This window comes from Tiliqua scincoides, chromosome 4 (assembly GCF_035046505.1).
Source record: "Tiliqua scincoides isolate rTilSci1 chromosome 4, rTilSci1.hap2, whole genome shotgun sequence".
Lineage (NCBI taxonomy): Eukaryota > Metazoa > Chordata > Lepidosauria > Squamata > Scincidae > Tiliqua > Tiliqua scincoides.
In genome coordinates this window covers 78396633-78413020 of record NC_089824.1, presented here as the reverse complement: position 1 = coordinate 78413020, position 16388 = coordinate 78396633, and positions in this window count along the sequence as shown.

Below are 16388 nucleotides of genomic sequence, written 5' to 3'. Positions count from 1 at the left end.
ACAATCCTATCTTGCGATGGAACAGGCAGGTCCCTGTGCCGGCCCAGCCGACTCCTGAGGAGGCACAAACATGCTTTATGGCACATTTGCGACCCACCTGGGCTGGCGCAAGGAACTTGTGCCAGCCAAGGGCACTGTTATATTGTGCCCTAAATCTTGCAGTTTGATTCTTGTTTGAAACGGACACTATTAATGAATGTCTTTTACTGCAAGAAGATGCATTTGTATCCCTTTTTGGTTAAAGTTTTTTTTTAATTTGTTTTTACACTCTGCATATGGGAAATCAAAGGAAAATATTTTGAAAAAAAAATTGCAAACAAACACTCTCACACCAGCTGTATCTGGCAGCCCTCAAAGGCCTTCCTGCTATAAATAGCCATGTTTTCAGTGCCTACCAAAAAGCAAGCAATGACTGAGCCAAAAGGACCTCTCTCAAGTGGGCATTCCCTCATGATGATGCCCTGCCCTCAAAGGTCCCATTTTCCTTCACTTGTCCTTGCCTCATTTCTATTTCCTCACTGCAACTTCACTTCCAAGGTGAAGATACATGGGTTAGAAGTCTATACAAGAAGAAACGGCATTGGAAAAGGACTGCAACTCTGAGGACACATGAATAGCACCAGAAGAATAAAAATTCATTTTTATTGCCTGCCTTGCCTTTGTTTTATGAAGATAAGACGGGATACAAACCTGTAAAATAAATATATGTCTAATGCTTTGACACTTGGAAATATTTCACAAGCAATTGCTCATTTGTAAGTGAGTGTACTCAGTTTTTCTAACCTTCTTCCTGAATCTGGTATTGCCATAATGTTTGCTTTGCTGTTTCAGAATGAGTGTAGACTGGGTTGGCTATGGCTATGCAGCACTGATCACCTCAGGTGGAATAGTTGGCTATGCAAAAGCAGGTAAAGTGTGACACAGGTTCTCTCTTTCCCATCCTGCTTTATTCAGCACTATGATGTGAACATTCATTTGTGCTTGTAGCCTTGGCTGCGACAACAGATTCTGGACTTGGAGTAGAGCCTGGCAGACAAACCTGTTTCCTGAGGCACACAACTATCCTCACTGGGCCAAAGGCACAGGTTGGCTGTCAACTATATGAAATATAAAAAGTTTTATTAACTTCATGATTCACAGTTCTTGTTGAGCTGCTCCATGTGTGACTGTATACAAGCCTAGCCTGATTGATGCATGATCCCATATGAGCCATGAGCCCCCAAGGAAAAGGGACACTAAATGTTGGGCACCTACATATATTCTTAGCCCCCTTCCGGTTTAGTAAATGTTTCAATACTAAATACATTTGGGAGGTATTGCTGCTGCAAATGGGTGTGTGTGTGTGTGTGTGTGTGTGTGTGTCTGTGTGTGTGTTCGTGAGAGAGAGAGAGAGATTAGTCTTCTAATAAGTGCCATCTCATTCCATCTCATAGAGATTCCATCTCTAGCTGCTGGACTTCTTTGGTGGCTTAGCAGGATTTGGTGCTTCTCAGGATCCAAAGAATGTTTGGCTTTCATTAAGTAAGTATTTCTCTCTTATACATAACTGCTCAGAGGTGATTTTTTTTTCCCCAGCCAAAATATTCCTTCCCATTTTAAGCTTAAAGTCAGCTTTTGTGTCAGTTCTGGACAAGTGGACGCAACATGACCAAAGAGTACGTCTGAATGGATTCACAGCAGTGTTTCACTTTCCACCACTATGAATTCATACATCCTTCATACAGTTTGTTAAGCAGGCGTGTTTTTCATTTGCTCCGACTTAAGAATGTATATTCTACATATAGCCAAAGCACTCAAAACTAACAGCATTAAACATACAATAAAGCAAACAGCACACAATCAGTTCTATAAAATAACCAGCAGTACACTGCACAGCAAAAAAGCTGCCGAAAGAACTTTCAGTATAGAGAAGTGTATCTCAATGTGGGTGTTTGATCTCCCCAGGAGACCATTGTTAGGAATCCAGAGACCAAAAAAAAAAAAAATTGAGAACTGTTAGTAGAATAAGCTTCTCTAGAGGGGGAATGGGATTCCACAGAGAGATGGGTGCAGATGATCTGAAACATTGGGTTACATGTGGGAGGGCAGTCTTCTGTTCAGTGCCTGGATGAGTGAGTAAATGAGAAACTTATACATGGCTTGCCTTGAGCTGTATTATAAGAAGCTGGAATATAAATGAAATTGCATTTGCAGATATTAAGACTATAAATTGCAATAAACAATCTCTCTCTTCAGTAATTAATTGCACTGTTTTTGTTTTGCTAGTTGCATCCGGTACCTTAAATGCTGTGATGGGGATGAGATTCTATAATTCTAGGAAATTCATGCCTGCAGGATTAATAGCTGGTGCCAGGTACAAGTTCTTCTCTTGTTCTCCAGCCAGTAATTTTTGAAGTGTTGTTTGGTTTGAGTAAGCAGGAAGCATGACTTTATTTAAGACAGCAGTCGCCAAACTCATGACTGCTGTCTGTCAAAAAAGTGGTCCCCATTGGACCAGAGCTTCCCGGAAGGCTATGCAATAATGTCTGGGCAGACGCGACTGCCAAGAGTATCCCGGTGCCCAGATCTACTCAGAATACACACAAGCATGGAGGCGGAACAGTAAGCTCCATTCATGGAGTGGAAGGCTTTCCCCAAACCTTGGATCCAGCCTGCAGGTCAAGACCTGGAAAACCCTGGTTTAAGATATAGCTATGGTCTGCCTTGTGGCCATGATAGCCAAAGCTGAAGTGCTGATTTAACTTTGTCTTTTAACAGTCTATTAATGGTGCGGAAACTTGGACTACAGATGATGGAGAAGCCCCTTCAGCTGTAATTGTGAAACAGACAAGAAGATAAGTTGGCTGAAGAGACAGCTTTCTGAACACGCAACTTGAAATGAACAGCAGATACAACTCTTTTATTCACTTGGTACTGAAGATACAGATTTTTTAATTCTTCAGACTATAGCATCTTTAGCTACAAAGGCTAACTTTGGCCTCTGGAATCAGGATATTATTATTATTATTATTATTATTATTATTATTATTATTATTATTATTATTATTATTATTATTGCACAATTTCATGGAGTCAACTAGCAAATCAAGTTGTTAGTTCTCACACTTTACACATGTGCAGTATATGGTTCTTTCCATAGATCTGAGCATTTTAGGATGAAAAATGGAAAGCCAGAGCAATAAGACTGATGATGTAAACAGAATATGAACAGCCTATGAAAAAAGGTTTTCATTCTGTCTTTGAAATCAGGTGAATATTTGCTAAATCTCTGTAAGAAGTAACAACTTTTATTAAAAAAAACTTGGTTACTAATAAAAATGTAATTCATATGTGTTTCAAAGTATCATTTACAATGGAAGACAGACCTGACTTTGCATACCCATGTGTGTTTAAAAAAAGAGAGAGCACATATAAAATAAAATCAGCAGTAAGCTGTTGGCTTTCCTTGGTCAACAGTCCCTTAAATATTAGTCAGTGGCTAGCTGCATTCAAAGTGATTATGGTACTGATGCAGAATGCAGTGCTATAATGTGAACACAGAGTTGCTTTATCTTTCCTGTTCACTTCCAGGGTAGTAATATACAGTATATGTGTGCAGCTTTATTATACACCAAGGCTTAGCATTTCTGTTGCTCTTAATATATTCAAAGCATTTCACACTGCCTCAGTGATCTTCCTAATAGCCAACAGGTTGGTAGTATTACCCACCTATTGCTGGCAGGGGGCTAAGGCTAACAAGTGAACAAGCATACACCTCCATTTTGCTCCCACTGCCTGGAGTGGCTCCAAAGGGGAGGGGCTGCTTGCACACCATGGTGAGGCTCCCTGTGAAACTTAATGCTTTGTACCCCCTCCAACTACACCACCGCATATAGCTGTGCTATACATGTGGAACACCACATTAAAAAAAATTCCCAATTTTTATTCAACTTACAGCTGCGGCAAGCCAGGCAGCCTCCAGTGGTCCCTCAGGGGAAGGGGACATTTGTCCCCTTCCCCCGGGGTAACGGAAATAGCCCCACAAGGGAGCTACTCGATTCTGCAGTAGCTCTTTAGCTGTTAGGGGGCCTGGCATGAGGTTCCAGCTCCAGTGGAGTTGAGCTTTGCAGGTCACACCCCCTTCTGCCCCACTCCCTCCCCTGCCATGCCATGCCTTCCCTCCTCCCCTCCCCCCATCCCATCTTACCTCTTCACTGTCTGGCATTCACAAGGAGTGTTGAGAGGCAGACCACGGCCCCAGCACCGGAGCTGACCCAGGGCATGCTCATACTGGGCTGGCTCTGGTGCTGGGCTTGCAGTAAGGCTCACCAACATTGCCTTACAGTATATTTGCCACAGTGCATGCCCACAGTAAGGCAGCGTGCATGGGTCTGGATTGGGCCCTAACTCTTCCAGCCTGCGAGCATTACAATGTGCTTTTCACTACTTCACTGGCTAGTGAGAGTAGAAAAAGCAAAACATAATGATATCAGGCCACAGCCAAAGTTGAACTACACATTACTGAAACAGAACAGGACTGCACCTTTTGGTGAACCATATTCTCTGTAACATGTACCACCCTGGAACTTTAAGTGAAAGACTTAAGTGAAATGAAGGGTTGTGAAAATTATTAGATGGCTTTTCTAATGGAAGGCTGCTATAGTCTTGTATTCCTGACAAGTTAACTTTTATTATCAGACAAGTGATCTGAAAACCAGCCCAGTCATGAAGGCAAGTTTCTTAATTTTTACTAACATGTGAAAGTGGATACCTACAAAACAGTATTTCAGTAACAGTGAACAATGCGAGTTTGAACAGACTGAAAACATACCACTTAACAAAAGACCTTCATTCAAAATCTTCAGAGTGAGAGCCTGATATTGCTGCAACTCTGCAAGGGGCTATAGTATTGTCAGCATAAAAGCAGCTTTGGAAACTACTAAAGCCTGAATCAATGATATCATTTTTGAACTAAGTGCTGCTAGTTAAACCAAGGGTTCAGCTTTAGACACATCAGTAAATCCTACTGAAATCAAGAAAGCCTACTCAAGTGAGTTTTAGTCCAAGTCCTAATTCAAGCCTCAAATCAACCAATAAATACACTATAACAGAAATATACAATTTAAAAAGTTAATAAAAATACATATAAAATTAATCTGTAAATAAATACTTAACATTTTACATTTTTAAGATAAATGTGCAATACATGCTACTTTAAACACTTTGGATTGTCAGGTTTAATATAACAAGTTAAATATTACAAGATTTAGCAGATGAAGAAACAAATAGTTCAAAATCTGATGAAATGTGATGATAGTAATAGTGATGAAAACTGACAGAGCACAAGATTCCCATTGTCAAGCATGTTAGCAAATCTAGTAAAGACAGAAATGCCTTGGAATACACATAAGTTTGGAGTCACTGGGTAATTTATGGCATCCAAAAGAGGAAAGAACGTGTGTGTCATATATAATTGGCCACGAATTCTATTCTACAAAAACAGGGTCTTGAAAATGAATGCTCTGGCAGTTGTTACCAGATTTAAGCAATTCCTTCAGGAATACGTGCAGAATTCTGTATTCAGCCTTGGTTACCCAGCGAAGGCACTAGATTTAGGCAGGACTAAGATCAGCTAATTGGACAAATGTAGTGAAGACTTGCTTACAAAATCATTCACTTGACATTCACTTAAATGTCACATTTCTAGGTATATGCTACATGCCATTCCTCAGGCAATAACCCATTTTTATAGTGCAATCTATAAACAAGATTTTGCTGAGCAAATGCACTTCAAATCATTAGACCAGTGCTTCTCAAACAGAGGGTTGGGACCCACTAGGTGGGTCGTGAGCCAATTTCAGGTGGGTGCCTAGTCATTTCAATGTCATTTCCACAGCACTCCCCGAGGCTTGGAACTTTCGCTAAAAGTGGGTGCAAAGCACCTCTTACAAAACAGAAGTGCTTTGCACCCACTTTTAGTGAATGTTCCAAGCCTCGGGGAGCACTGCGCAGGGCGCCCCGCACCTCTTGCAGCCTGCTGCAGCCCTGCCTTCTTGAAGTGCAAAGCACCCCCCTGGCCTCCCTTAGTGAAGTGATCTTGTCGCTGTCTCCCAACCCTTCCCTCACTCCTTAAAGGGACGGGGGAAGCGTTACACAAACCACAGATATAAGTGGGGCTGTTCTTATGTTCTTATAAGGCATTAAAGATTAGATTATTCTAATAATAATAGGTTAGATTATTGTAACACGCTCTATGTGGGGCTGCCCTTGAAGACAGTTCGGAAACTACAACTAGTGCGGAATGCAGTGGCCCGTGTAGTTACTGGAGGTAAGCAGTTTGACTCTTGTCAGTCCGCTTCTTCAGCAGCTGCACTGACTGCCCATTTGTTTCCGGGCCCAATTCAAGGTGCTGGTTTTGACCTTTAAAGCCCTATACTGCTCTGGGCCAGGGTATCTTAGAGATTGCCTACTCCCATACAATCCAGCTCGTACTCTTAGGTCATCAGAGAAGGCCTTTTTACAAGTGCCGCCGCCCAGGGAGGTATGTGGGGCGGCAGCAAGAAATAGGGCCTTCTCAGTAATAATAATAACAATAATAAAACTTTATTTTTATCCCGCCCTTCTCCCTAATGGGACCCAGGGCGGCTAACAACATATTAAAAAAACAAATTTTAAAAACATTAATACATAGCAGATAAAAACATTTAAAAACACATTACAGAGACCATAAAAACAGTAGTCAGATTAAAGACAGAATAAAAGAACAAGTCACCAAGGAATCAAGCCTGTAAAAAACTAAAAGATGTATAAAAATGCTAAGAAGGCCAGAAATCAGAAGGCTTGTTTAAACAACAGTGTTTTCAGACCTCGCCGAAAACTCTCAAGAGAGGGAGCCATTCTCAAATCAAGGGGAAGGGAGTTCCATAATGTTGTGGCACCAACGCTATGGAATGCCCTTCCCCTTGACTTAAGAACTGCTCCCTCTCTTGAAACTTTTCAAGGCATATCAGAATACATGTGACAGACATAAATAAACAGAATGAAGCCTGATTCATATCCATATTTGGACATGCTGGAAAGGGGTTGTGCATCCAGGTAGTTCTTTCTAGTCATGGGGTAACATTACTGACTAACAGCCCAATCCTGAGATTCCCAGCACCCACTGGAGCAGCTTTGCCAAAGGGGTTACCACTGTATCCAGTGGAAAGCAACCAGATGTCTACTTGGGGGAAGGGGACTTTTGTCCCCTTCTCCCAGGGAAAGCCCCAAGCCCCACAAAGGGACTTCTCAAGTCTGCACTGGCTATTTTGCTAGAGCACACTTGAGAGACTTGGGCAGTGTTGGACTGCCCAACATGGAGTTCAAGATATGGCAGAGCAGAGCTCTGTCCATCCCACCCCAGTTCCACCCTCCACCTCATGCTCCTCTCACCTTTGTTCCACACTCTCCCTGTCCCCGTCCTTGTCCCCTACAGGCAGTTGCACCATAGCCCAGCAGTTGCACTTACCTCCAGCCGCTGCTGGGCCCAGTGCCTGATTGGTGCGGGCTTTATGGCACATTTACAGCACCCAGTGCCAGTGTTAGGTCTCAGCGCCAGAGCAATTTAGGATTGGGCCCTAAGTCCTTATGAGAAGAAATGACTTGCAACCATGCTGACCAAAGTCAGTAAATTTTCCCACCTTGCTAGTGGCCTGAACCCAATAGCAAAGCATCAGATGAATGGGTCATCTTGTCTGTCAAAAGCACAAATTTCTTTAGACACAGCTAACACACTGCGTGAAACACACACAGACACCCCCCACCCACCCACACACACACATACTCTGGGTCATGGTCACGTTAATGGCACATTTGCCACTTCTTCATGGTGCTGGAGCAGCACTGGTGTGAGGTATAAGCATTCATTGAATCCTAACCATACAAAAGTGGTAATTATGCCACAAATCAGTTTAGCTAGTGTTATATAGTGGTTAGGGTGTCAGATTAGGGAGGCCTGAGTTCAAGTCCTTCTTCAGTCAGAAAACTTATTTTGGGCCAGTCACTGCCTTTCAACCTAACCTACCACATAGGGTTGTTGGAAGATCAAATAGGAAGGAGACCCATGTATGCTGCCCTGTGCTCTCTGCTACTGATACTTAACATTTGTATAATGCTTTCTGAGCACAGAGTGCTTCACGTGAATTATATTTATTTGTGCGTACAACAACCCTGTAAGTTTTATTATCGCCATACTGCAGCTGAGGCTGAGAGGGAGTGATTTACTGAAAGCTACCAATTGAGTTCATAGCAGAAGTGAGATCTGAACTAGTAAAATCTACACACAATTCATAAGAACATAAGAAGATCAAGCAAAGGCCCATCTAGTCCAATTTCCTGTATCTCACAGTGGCCCACCAAGTGCTTCAGGGAGCACCCAAGACAAGACACAACCTGCGTTCTGGTGCCCTCCCCTGCATCTGGCACTCTGAGGTAGCCTACATCTAAAATCAGAAGCTTGCACATACCTATCATGACTTGTAACCCGAGATGGACTTTTCCTCCAGAAATTTGTCCAATCCCCTCTTAAAGGCATCTAAGCAAGATGCCATCACCACTTCCTGTGGCAAGGAGTTCCACAGACTAATTACAGCTGGGTAAAGAAATATTTTCTTTTCTCTGTCCTAACTCTCCCAACACTCAATTTTAGTGGATGTCCCCTCGTTCTGGTGTTATGTTATTTGTTCTATCCATTCCCTGCGTAAATTTGTATGTTTCAATCATGTCCTTCCTCAGGTGCCTCTTTTCTAGACTGAAGAGCCACAAGCACAGCAGCCTTTCCTCATACGGGTGGCACCCCAGCCCACTAATCATTTTGGTCGCTCTCTTCTCCACCTTTTCCATTTCCACTATATCCTTTTTGAGATGTGGCAACCAAGACTCAATACTCCAGGTGCGGCCTTACCATTGATTTGTACAACAGCATCATAATATTAGCTGTCTTATTCTCAATACTTTATTCTCTTATTCTCAATTCATAAGCAATCTTATTCTCAATTCCTATATTGCCACTACACTATACCAGCTCTCTTTGCAGGGGTAGAATTTTAAATAAATGATATTTCAATAAATGGCTAGTGCAGTGGTTCTCAATCTTTTAGCACCAGGACCCACTTTACAGAATGAGAATGAAAATTTTTAACAATCCTAGGCTGGAATCCTACCCACACTTAACCAGGAGAAAGTCCCACTTACTAACAAATATTAAAAACATATAGTAGCCTGTTAAAAGAACAGATCGGTCACAGTTCCCCAAATGCAGTCATAAATCATGGTACCATCAAGTCTAATAAATTAAAATTAAAATATTGAAATGAATGGGAACCCACCTAAAATTGGCTCGTGACCCACCTGGTGGGTCCTGACCCAAAGTTTGAGAAACATTGGGCTAGTGCAGCCACACAAAAAAGAAGGTAAAATGCACATTAGACCAAGGCAAAGGGAGGCAAAGGTGATGGATGTGATCTGGATAGAACAAGATTTCCAGTATTGCCACACACACACACACACACACACACACACACACACACACACAAATGATGAAATTGCTTTGTGTGTGTTATGAGCTTCTTAAGAATCTTCTTGAGATTCATCTATTTATGTGACAAAAGATCTGGTGGTGGTTTACCTAGAAGCTGGATGTACTTGAAACCAGACAATAGCCCAGCAGGGTTAACTTATTGGTCCTCATCTTTAGGGTTATGTTAGAAAGATTAGATTGGTAGGTAGACTTTTTGCTACAACCAAAACCTTAACAGGTTAATTCTAACCACAGCTGAGGGCACCAGTCAGAGCACCCAGGGTTAAATTTAATCCATTTTTTGCTCAGCCCTCAGGTGTACACATTTGATCCCTTTTGCACATTTGCAATGTTAAAACTGACTGTGTGTTGGCATCCTTCAGTCTTGGAAGACTATGGCGTCACACTCTGAATGGTGGTTCTGGAACAGAGTGTCCTCTCCAGTGTGCGAAGCCTGGGTAAAGTAGGTATGGAGGATAGGCTGTTACCCATGCAGCTAATCCCCCCTCTCCACGTCGCTGAAATGGTCCAACAGAAAGGCAGAAGCCAGTACGGTTTGCTACTTGACAGGGCTGCTGTAACAAACGCGATGTTCTTTGAACAAGTGGAGTCTATCGGTGGCGTAGCTGGAGGGCGGTTGAGGCACTCCAACTGGCAGCGAGGCAGGCAAGCGGCCCCTCCCTTCGGAGCCATTCCCGGCGGGGGGGTAGCAAAACGGAGCTTTTGCAGCCCTCCAGCTTGTGCCACTCGCCCCCCTCGCTGCCAGCTTGAGGGCACCGCCCCCCTCCAGCTACGCCACTGGACTCTATACTTGTCAATTCGCAGTTGTCCAAACAGGGCACCTGCCAATGCAGCACCAAAGCGCTCCAGGAACCATCTCAACCTCCTGCATCAGCTCCTGGAGGCTCCACTCCCTGCGGGGCTCACAGCGCGGTTTCAAACCACGGGACCTGGAAGAGCGACAGCAGGATGCCCCCCCCTTTGGAGCCAGCACAAGCTGGAGGGCTGCTGGAGGGGAGGGAGGCGAGGTGAAGGCTGGCTGGCTGCAGAGATGCCAGGGCCAAAAAACCTGGTGGTCCGCTTTTCGCCATCACACCTGAGGGGGTTACTCTAGCAGTAGGACCACTGCAAGGCTGCCAGGGCCCCGCCCCCTCCGCGGGGAAGAGGCGACCGGGCTGGGTCTCGAACATGCTTCCTGGGCGAGCCACACCCTCGGGCTGAGCGCTCCAGGGTGCTTACCGCACGAGCTCACTCCAGCCCGCACAACAGTGCTGGGCGGGACGCCCACTTAAGGCGCGGGGCGGGGCTCCCGGAGCGTTCTGAGTGTGTCCCCCGCCCGGCGTCAGGCGTAAAGAATGCTGGCCTGGCGCAGCACATCGCCGAGGTCCATTGGCGTAGCTGGAGGGGGGCGGACACTACGTTTCGCAGGGAGCCTGCCGGCAGCGTGCAAGCGGCTCCTCCCCCTCCCCTGGGGAGCCATCGCTTCCGTTCCCCCCCCCCCGCCCAAATGGCTCCACAGGGGAGGGGAGGGGAGGAGCCGCTTGCACGCTGCCGGGAGGCTTCCTGCGAAACGCAGTGCCCCGCCCCTCCCCTCCCCTCCCCTCCAGCTACGCCAGTGCCGGAGGTCCTGCTCACCGTCTGCCACAGCTCCCTGACGTGAGGCACGTGCAGTGGGCGGTGGGAGGAGTTGGCTTTCGCTTGGCTCGCCCTGCCCGGAATGGCTCCAGTGTGGAGGGGAAGGAGTTGCCTGCAAAGCTTCTGGCTGTGCCACTGCAAACGTCCCATTTCAATGGCTTGGGAGAATTGACAGTCTCAGAGCATGTCTACTCAGAAGTAAGTCCCATTCTAGTCAGTGGGGCTTACTCCCAGGAAAGTGTGGATACACTTGAAGTCTCTCTCTCTCCCTCTCCCTCCAGCAAAGTGATCTAACAGCACCAGCTTGGATTCCTCCACTCAGGAAAAGTGCACTTGTAACCAGTAACCATATAGGAGTGATCCACTCCACACTCTGGAGAACCCAAAGCACATCCTCTCCTGGGGTGATTCTGACAGCCTCGCCTGTGCAATTCTGTTACTGCCATTGCAATAAAGAACTTTCATGAAAAGTATCCATAAGAACATAAGAAGAGCCCCACTGGATCAGGCCAAAGGCCCGTCTAGTCCAGCTTCCTGTAACTCACAGTGGCCCACCAAGTGCTTCAGGGAGCAGACAAGACAAGACACAACCTGTGTCCTGGTGCCCTCCCCTGCATCTGGCAATCTAGAGGCAGCTGGCCTCTAAAACCGAGCTTGCACAAACCTACTATTTGTAACCCATAATGAACTTTTCCTCCAAAATAAAGAACTTTCATGAATGCTGAAATATAATGCTGAAATGCTGAAACTTTCACTACTTCCTGTGGTAAAGAGTTCCACACACTAATTACACACTGGGTAAATAAATATTTTCTTCTGTCTGTCCTAACTCTCCCAATTAGGGCCTGGCTAGTTCAGGACTTACTCTAAATGCCTAAATCTCTCTCTATATATATACAGTGTATGTGATCCCTGTATATACTATATACAGAGATACTTAAACTTCCTAGCACCAGGACCTTTTTAGAATGACAATCTGTCAGGACCCACCAAAAGTGATGTAATTAACCTGGAAGTGATGTGGTGGCCAGAAGTGACATCATCAAGCAGGTAAATTTTTAACATCCCCCCCCCATAAAATTAAACCAAAGCAATTAAGTAAGTAATTTTAAAGTTTGCAATAGAAATAAGTTTTAAAAAATTTAAAAGAAAGCAGAACCCTCCTAACCCTCTCAAGCAGTTGCTGATTTGCTTAAAAAAAATCCCAAAGGCTGCAATTCTAGGTGTAGGTCCCATTGACTATCATAGTTAGAAGCATACACAGTAGATACAAAAATGTAGGGATATAGTTTTTCCCACCATTGCAACACTGTAGCCTAAAGGAAAAACTGACCTTGGAGAAATTTTCCCCTCCCATACAATTCTGAAAGAAACATAATATAGTTATACTCCAGAAGCATCTTTTCCTCACCTTGTAGTTCTAACCTGAAACATGAATGGCAATCACTGAGATGGGGTTTCTAAGTGATAGGAAATAACAGTATTCAAAACATTGTACCAATCTATAGTGCATGGTAATTCATACTCATGCTATTTTGGATTGATTTTCGAAAATAGATTTGTAGTACACTTATTGTACCTTTGTTGAAATTTCCATTTGGTGGGATGTTATGTAACTTAGGGTGCAGTCCTAACCAACTTTCCAGCACTGGTATAGCTGTGCCAGTGGGGCATGTGCTGCATCCTGCAGTTGGGGGTAGCCATGAAGGCCTCCTCAAGGTAAGGCAATGTTTGTTCCCTTACCTAGGAGCTGCATTGCCCTTATGTCACTGCTGGGAAATTGGATTAGGATTGCTGCCTGAGATTACTACTATTACTACGTTGTTGCCAAAAGTTAACTTTAGGGTTTGACACCATGTTTCCTTACAAGTTCAGAATCCAGGAGCCTTACAGCAATGGCATCTTACAGTATCAGATTCTCCAAGGTTGTAAGTATTGTTAGAAAGGATATTTTCATGACTCCTATTTATAGGAAGTTATATAAGCTGTGGAGATGCAGAGTGGTGTTCACTTTTATGATAAAAGCAATTTTTTCCCTGGGATGGGCAGATGAAAGCCCAACAAAATATAGCAGTCCTCTGATTATGGAAAAGTACCCAAAGGAGGCAAAAAGTTAAAGAACTAACTTTCTTGCAGATGTGGCAGATAAAAGCCTTGAAAAACATGTGTTTTGATCCTCTTATGTATGGAGCACATATGAATGCACATATACGCACATGGCTGGAGGCTAATTGCACGTGCCAGAACCACTCAGATGGCAGAGGGGATGGCTTTTGTGTGGGTTGGGGTGGGGATCAAACTGGGGTGGAGGGGTGGTGCTGACAGCAGTTGCCTCCAACCTGGGCTCAACATACCCCCTTTAACCTACTCAGATTTACACCAGCAAAAGAGCTGTAATAGATCCGAACAGGACCTTTGGGAACCAGGGAGCAGCAGAGGAGGTAAGTATAAACATTCTCCACTGCTGCCCTGTCCCTAGATGGCCCCAAATCATGTCTACCTATATTCTAAGAGTGAGCTTAGCTGGCTGACACTCATTAGATTGGAAGTAAAACTGAGCACCCTAAAATCTGATAGTAGTTTGAGGGGGGCTCCTTAGGAATGCAGAACTAGATACAAGGAAAGAAGGGGGAAATTGACCCACTGAAGTCTTTAACTTCACCCCTTTATAACTTTATAGTATCCTGGACCAATTTAGAGCTGATTATATGAAACCTTTTGTTGGAGGTCCCTCTTGTCTATATCCTATTAGAAAACTCAGGTGGTTGAATGGCCATCGGTTTGTATATCCAGGTCCCGTAACATAGTGGTCATTCTTCAGGTCATTCTTCATTCTTCATACCTGAATGACTTTCTTGGCATGGAGATATGCATATAGATATACAGAGTCTTTTAATTAACAAAGCATAGGAACCTTGTCCCCTTCCTCACCCATGGAAGTGTCTGTTGAAAATCTCCAGGAATAACTTCAGTTAGAGTTGTCAACCTTACTTGGCACCTTAGGGTTGATGATGTTTGAGGTAACCAATGGATTCATAGGCATTTTCATGTACTCTTAAGCCAGGATTAAAAACCAGAAGAGACCTATTTAAATCAGACCCATCATTTTGAGAAATTTATCTGCCTCTATCAGGATTTGTTCAGACATCAAACTTTATTTCCTAGCAGCACACATTATAAACCAAGAGAAGTATTTAATGTGAAAAATGTTGGCAAAGAGTAAAATGAAATTTGTCTATGTAGAGGCTCCATAGAAAACTATTCAGATGAAAGATCAGCAAGATGAATTAGACTATCAGCTTAATAATATAAATGTTAATAACTAGTAGCAATCTCAGAAATGTTTAAGAATGCACCAGAAGAAGACACATAGACGAACAGGCCTTGCTGAGGGAGAATCAGCATGGCTTCTGTAAGGGTAAGTCTTGCCTCACAAACCTTATAGAATTCTTTGAAAAGGTCAACAGGCATGTGGATGTGGGAGAACCCATGGACATTATATATCTGGACTTTCAGAAGGCGTTCGACACGGTCCCTCACCAAAGGCTATTAAAAAAAAAACTCCACAGTCAGGGAATTAGAGGACAGGTCCTCTCATGGATTGAGAACTGGTTGAAGTCCAGGAAACAGAGAGTGGGTGTCAATGGGCAATTTTCACAATGGAGAGAGGTGAAAAGCGGTGTGCCCCAAGGATCTGTCCTGGGACCAGTGCTTTTCAACCTCTTCATAAATGACCTGGAGAAAGGGGTGAGCAGTGAGGTGACTAAGTTTGCAGACAACACCAAACTTTTCCCAGTGGTGAAGACCAGAAGCGGTTGTGAGGAGCTCCAAAAGGATCTCTCCAGAATGGGCAGCAAAATGGCAGATGCACTTCAATGTCAGTAAGTGTAAAGTCATGCACCTTTGGGCAAAAAATCAAAACTTTAGATATAGGCTGATGGGTTCTGAGCTGTCTGTGACAGATCAGGAGAGAGATCTTGGGGTGGTGGTGGACAGTACAATGAAAGTGTCGACCCAGTGTGTGGTGGCAGTAAAGAAGGCCAATTCTATGCTTGGGATCATTAGAAAAGATATTGAGAACAAAACAACTAATATTATAATGCTGTTGTACAAATCGATGGTAAGTCCACACCTGGAGTATTGTGTCCAGTTCTGGTCACCGCATCTCAAAAAAGACATAGTGGAAATGGAAAAGGTGCAAAAAAGAGTGACTAAGATTATTACTGGGCTGGGGCACCTTCCTTATGAGGAAAGGCTATGGTGTTTGGACCTCTTCAGTCTAGAAAAGAGGCGCCTGAAGGGGGACATGATTGAGACATACAAAATTATGCAGGGGATGGACAGAGTGGATAGAGAGATGCTCTTTACACTCTCACATAACACCAGAACCAGGGGACATCCACTAAAATTGAGTGTTGGGAGAGTTAGGACAGACAAAAGAAAATATTTCTTTACTCAGCATGTGGTTGGTCTGTGGAACTCCTTGCCACAGGATGTGGTGATGGCATCTGGACGCCTTTAAAAGGGGATTGGACACGTTTCTGGAAGAAAAATCCATTACAGGTTACAAGCCATGATGTGTATTTAGAAATGGGTTATGTCAGAATGCCAGATGCAAGGGAGGGCACCAGGATGAGGTCTCTTGTTATCAGGTGTGCTCCCTGGGGCATCTGGTGGGCCGCTGTGAGATACAGGAAGCTGGACTAGATGGGCCTATGGCCTGATCCAGTGGGGCTGTTCTTATGTTCTTAAGACACTGCAGTGTAGGGGTTTAGTTTAGTGCATCAAAGGTCTTGAGTTCTATGTCATTCATTCTGTACATTACCAGATTATATTGGCAAAACACACATGATTGGCTGTGGCTTCTGTGACACCTGTCCACTTCTTTTTGAGAGACATGTTTTGCCCTTCGGCATAGCTGCAGCAAATACAATTTACAATGTAAAGTGTTGAGGGGGATCTTTGCTGGGTTGTTTGAAGAAGCAATTTTCTATGGCTTATGCAGGTTTACACAGGATAATAAAAAGTGACATAAAATAGAAATAACAAATTCATTGTGCTTTTATGCTGGTCATAAAAGAGAACAAGGCAACCACAAAAAAAGAATGAGAAGCAAGAGATCTTTTCTTTCAGAGCCCCAAGGTGAAAGGAACTCCGGGCGCCCTGCAGGCGGTGCTGCTGCCTTGATGAGATCAACATCCGGTGGCGCGCCTGCAGA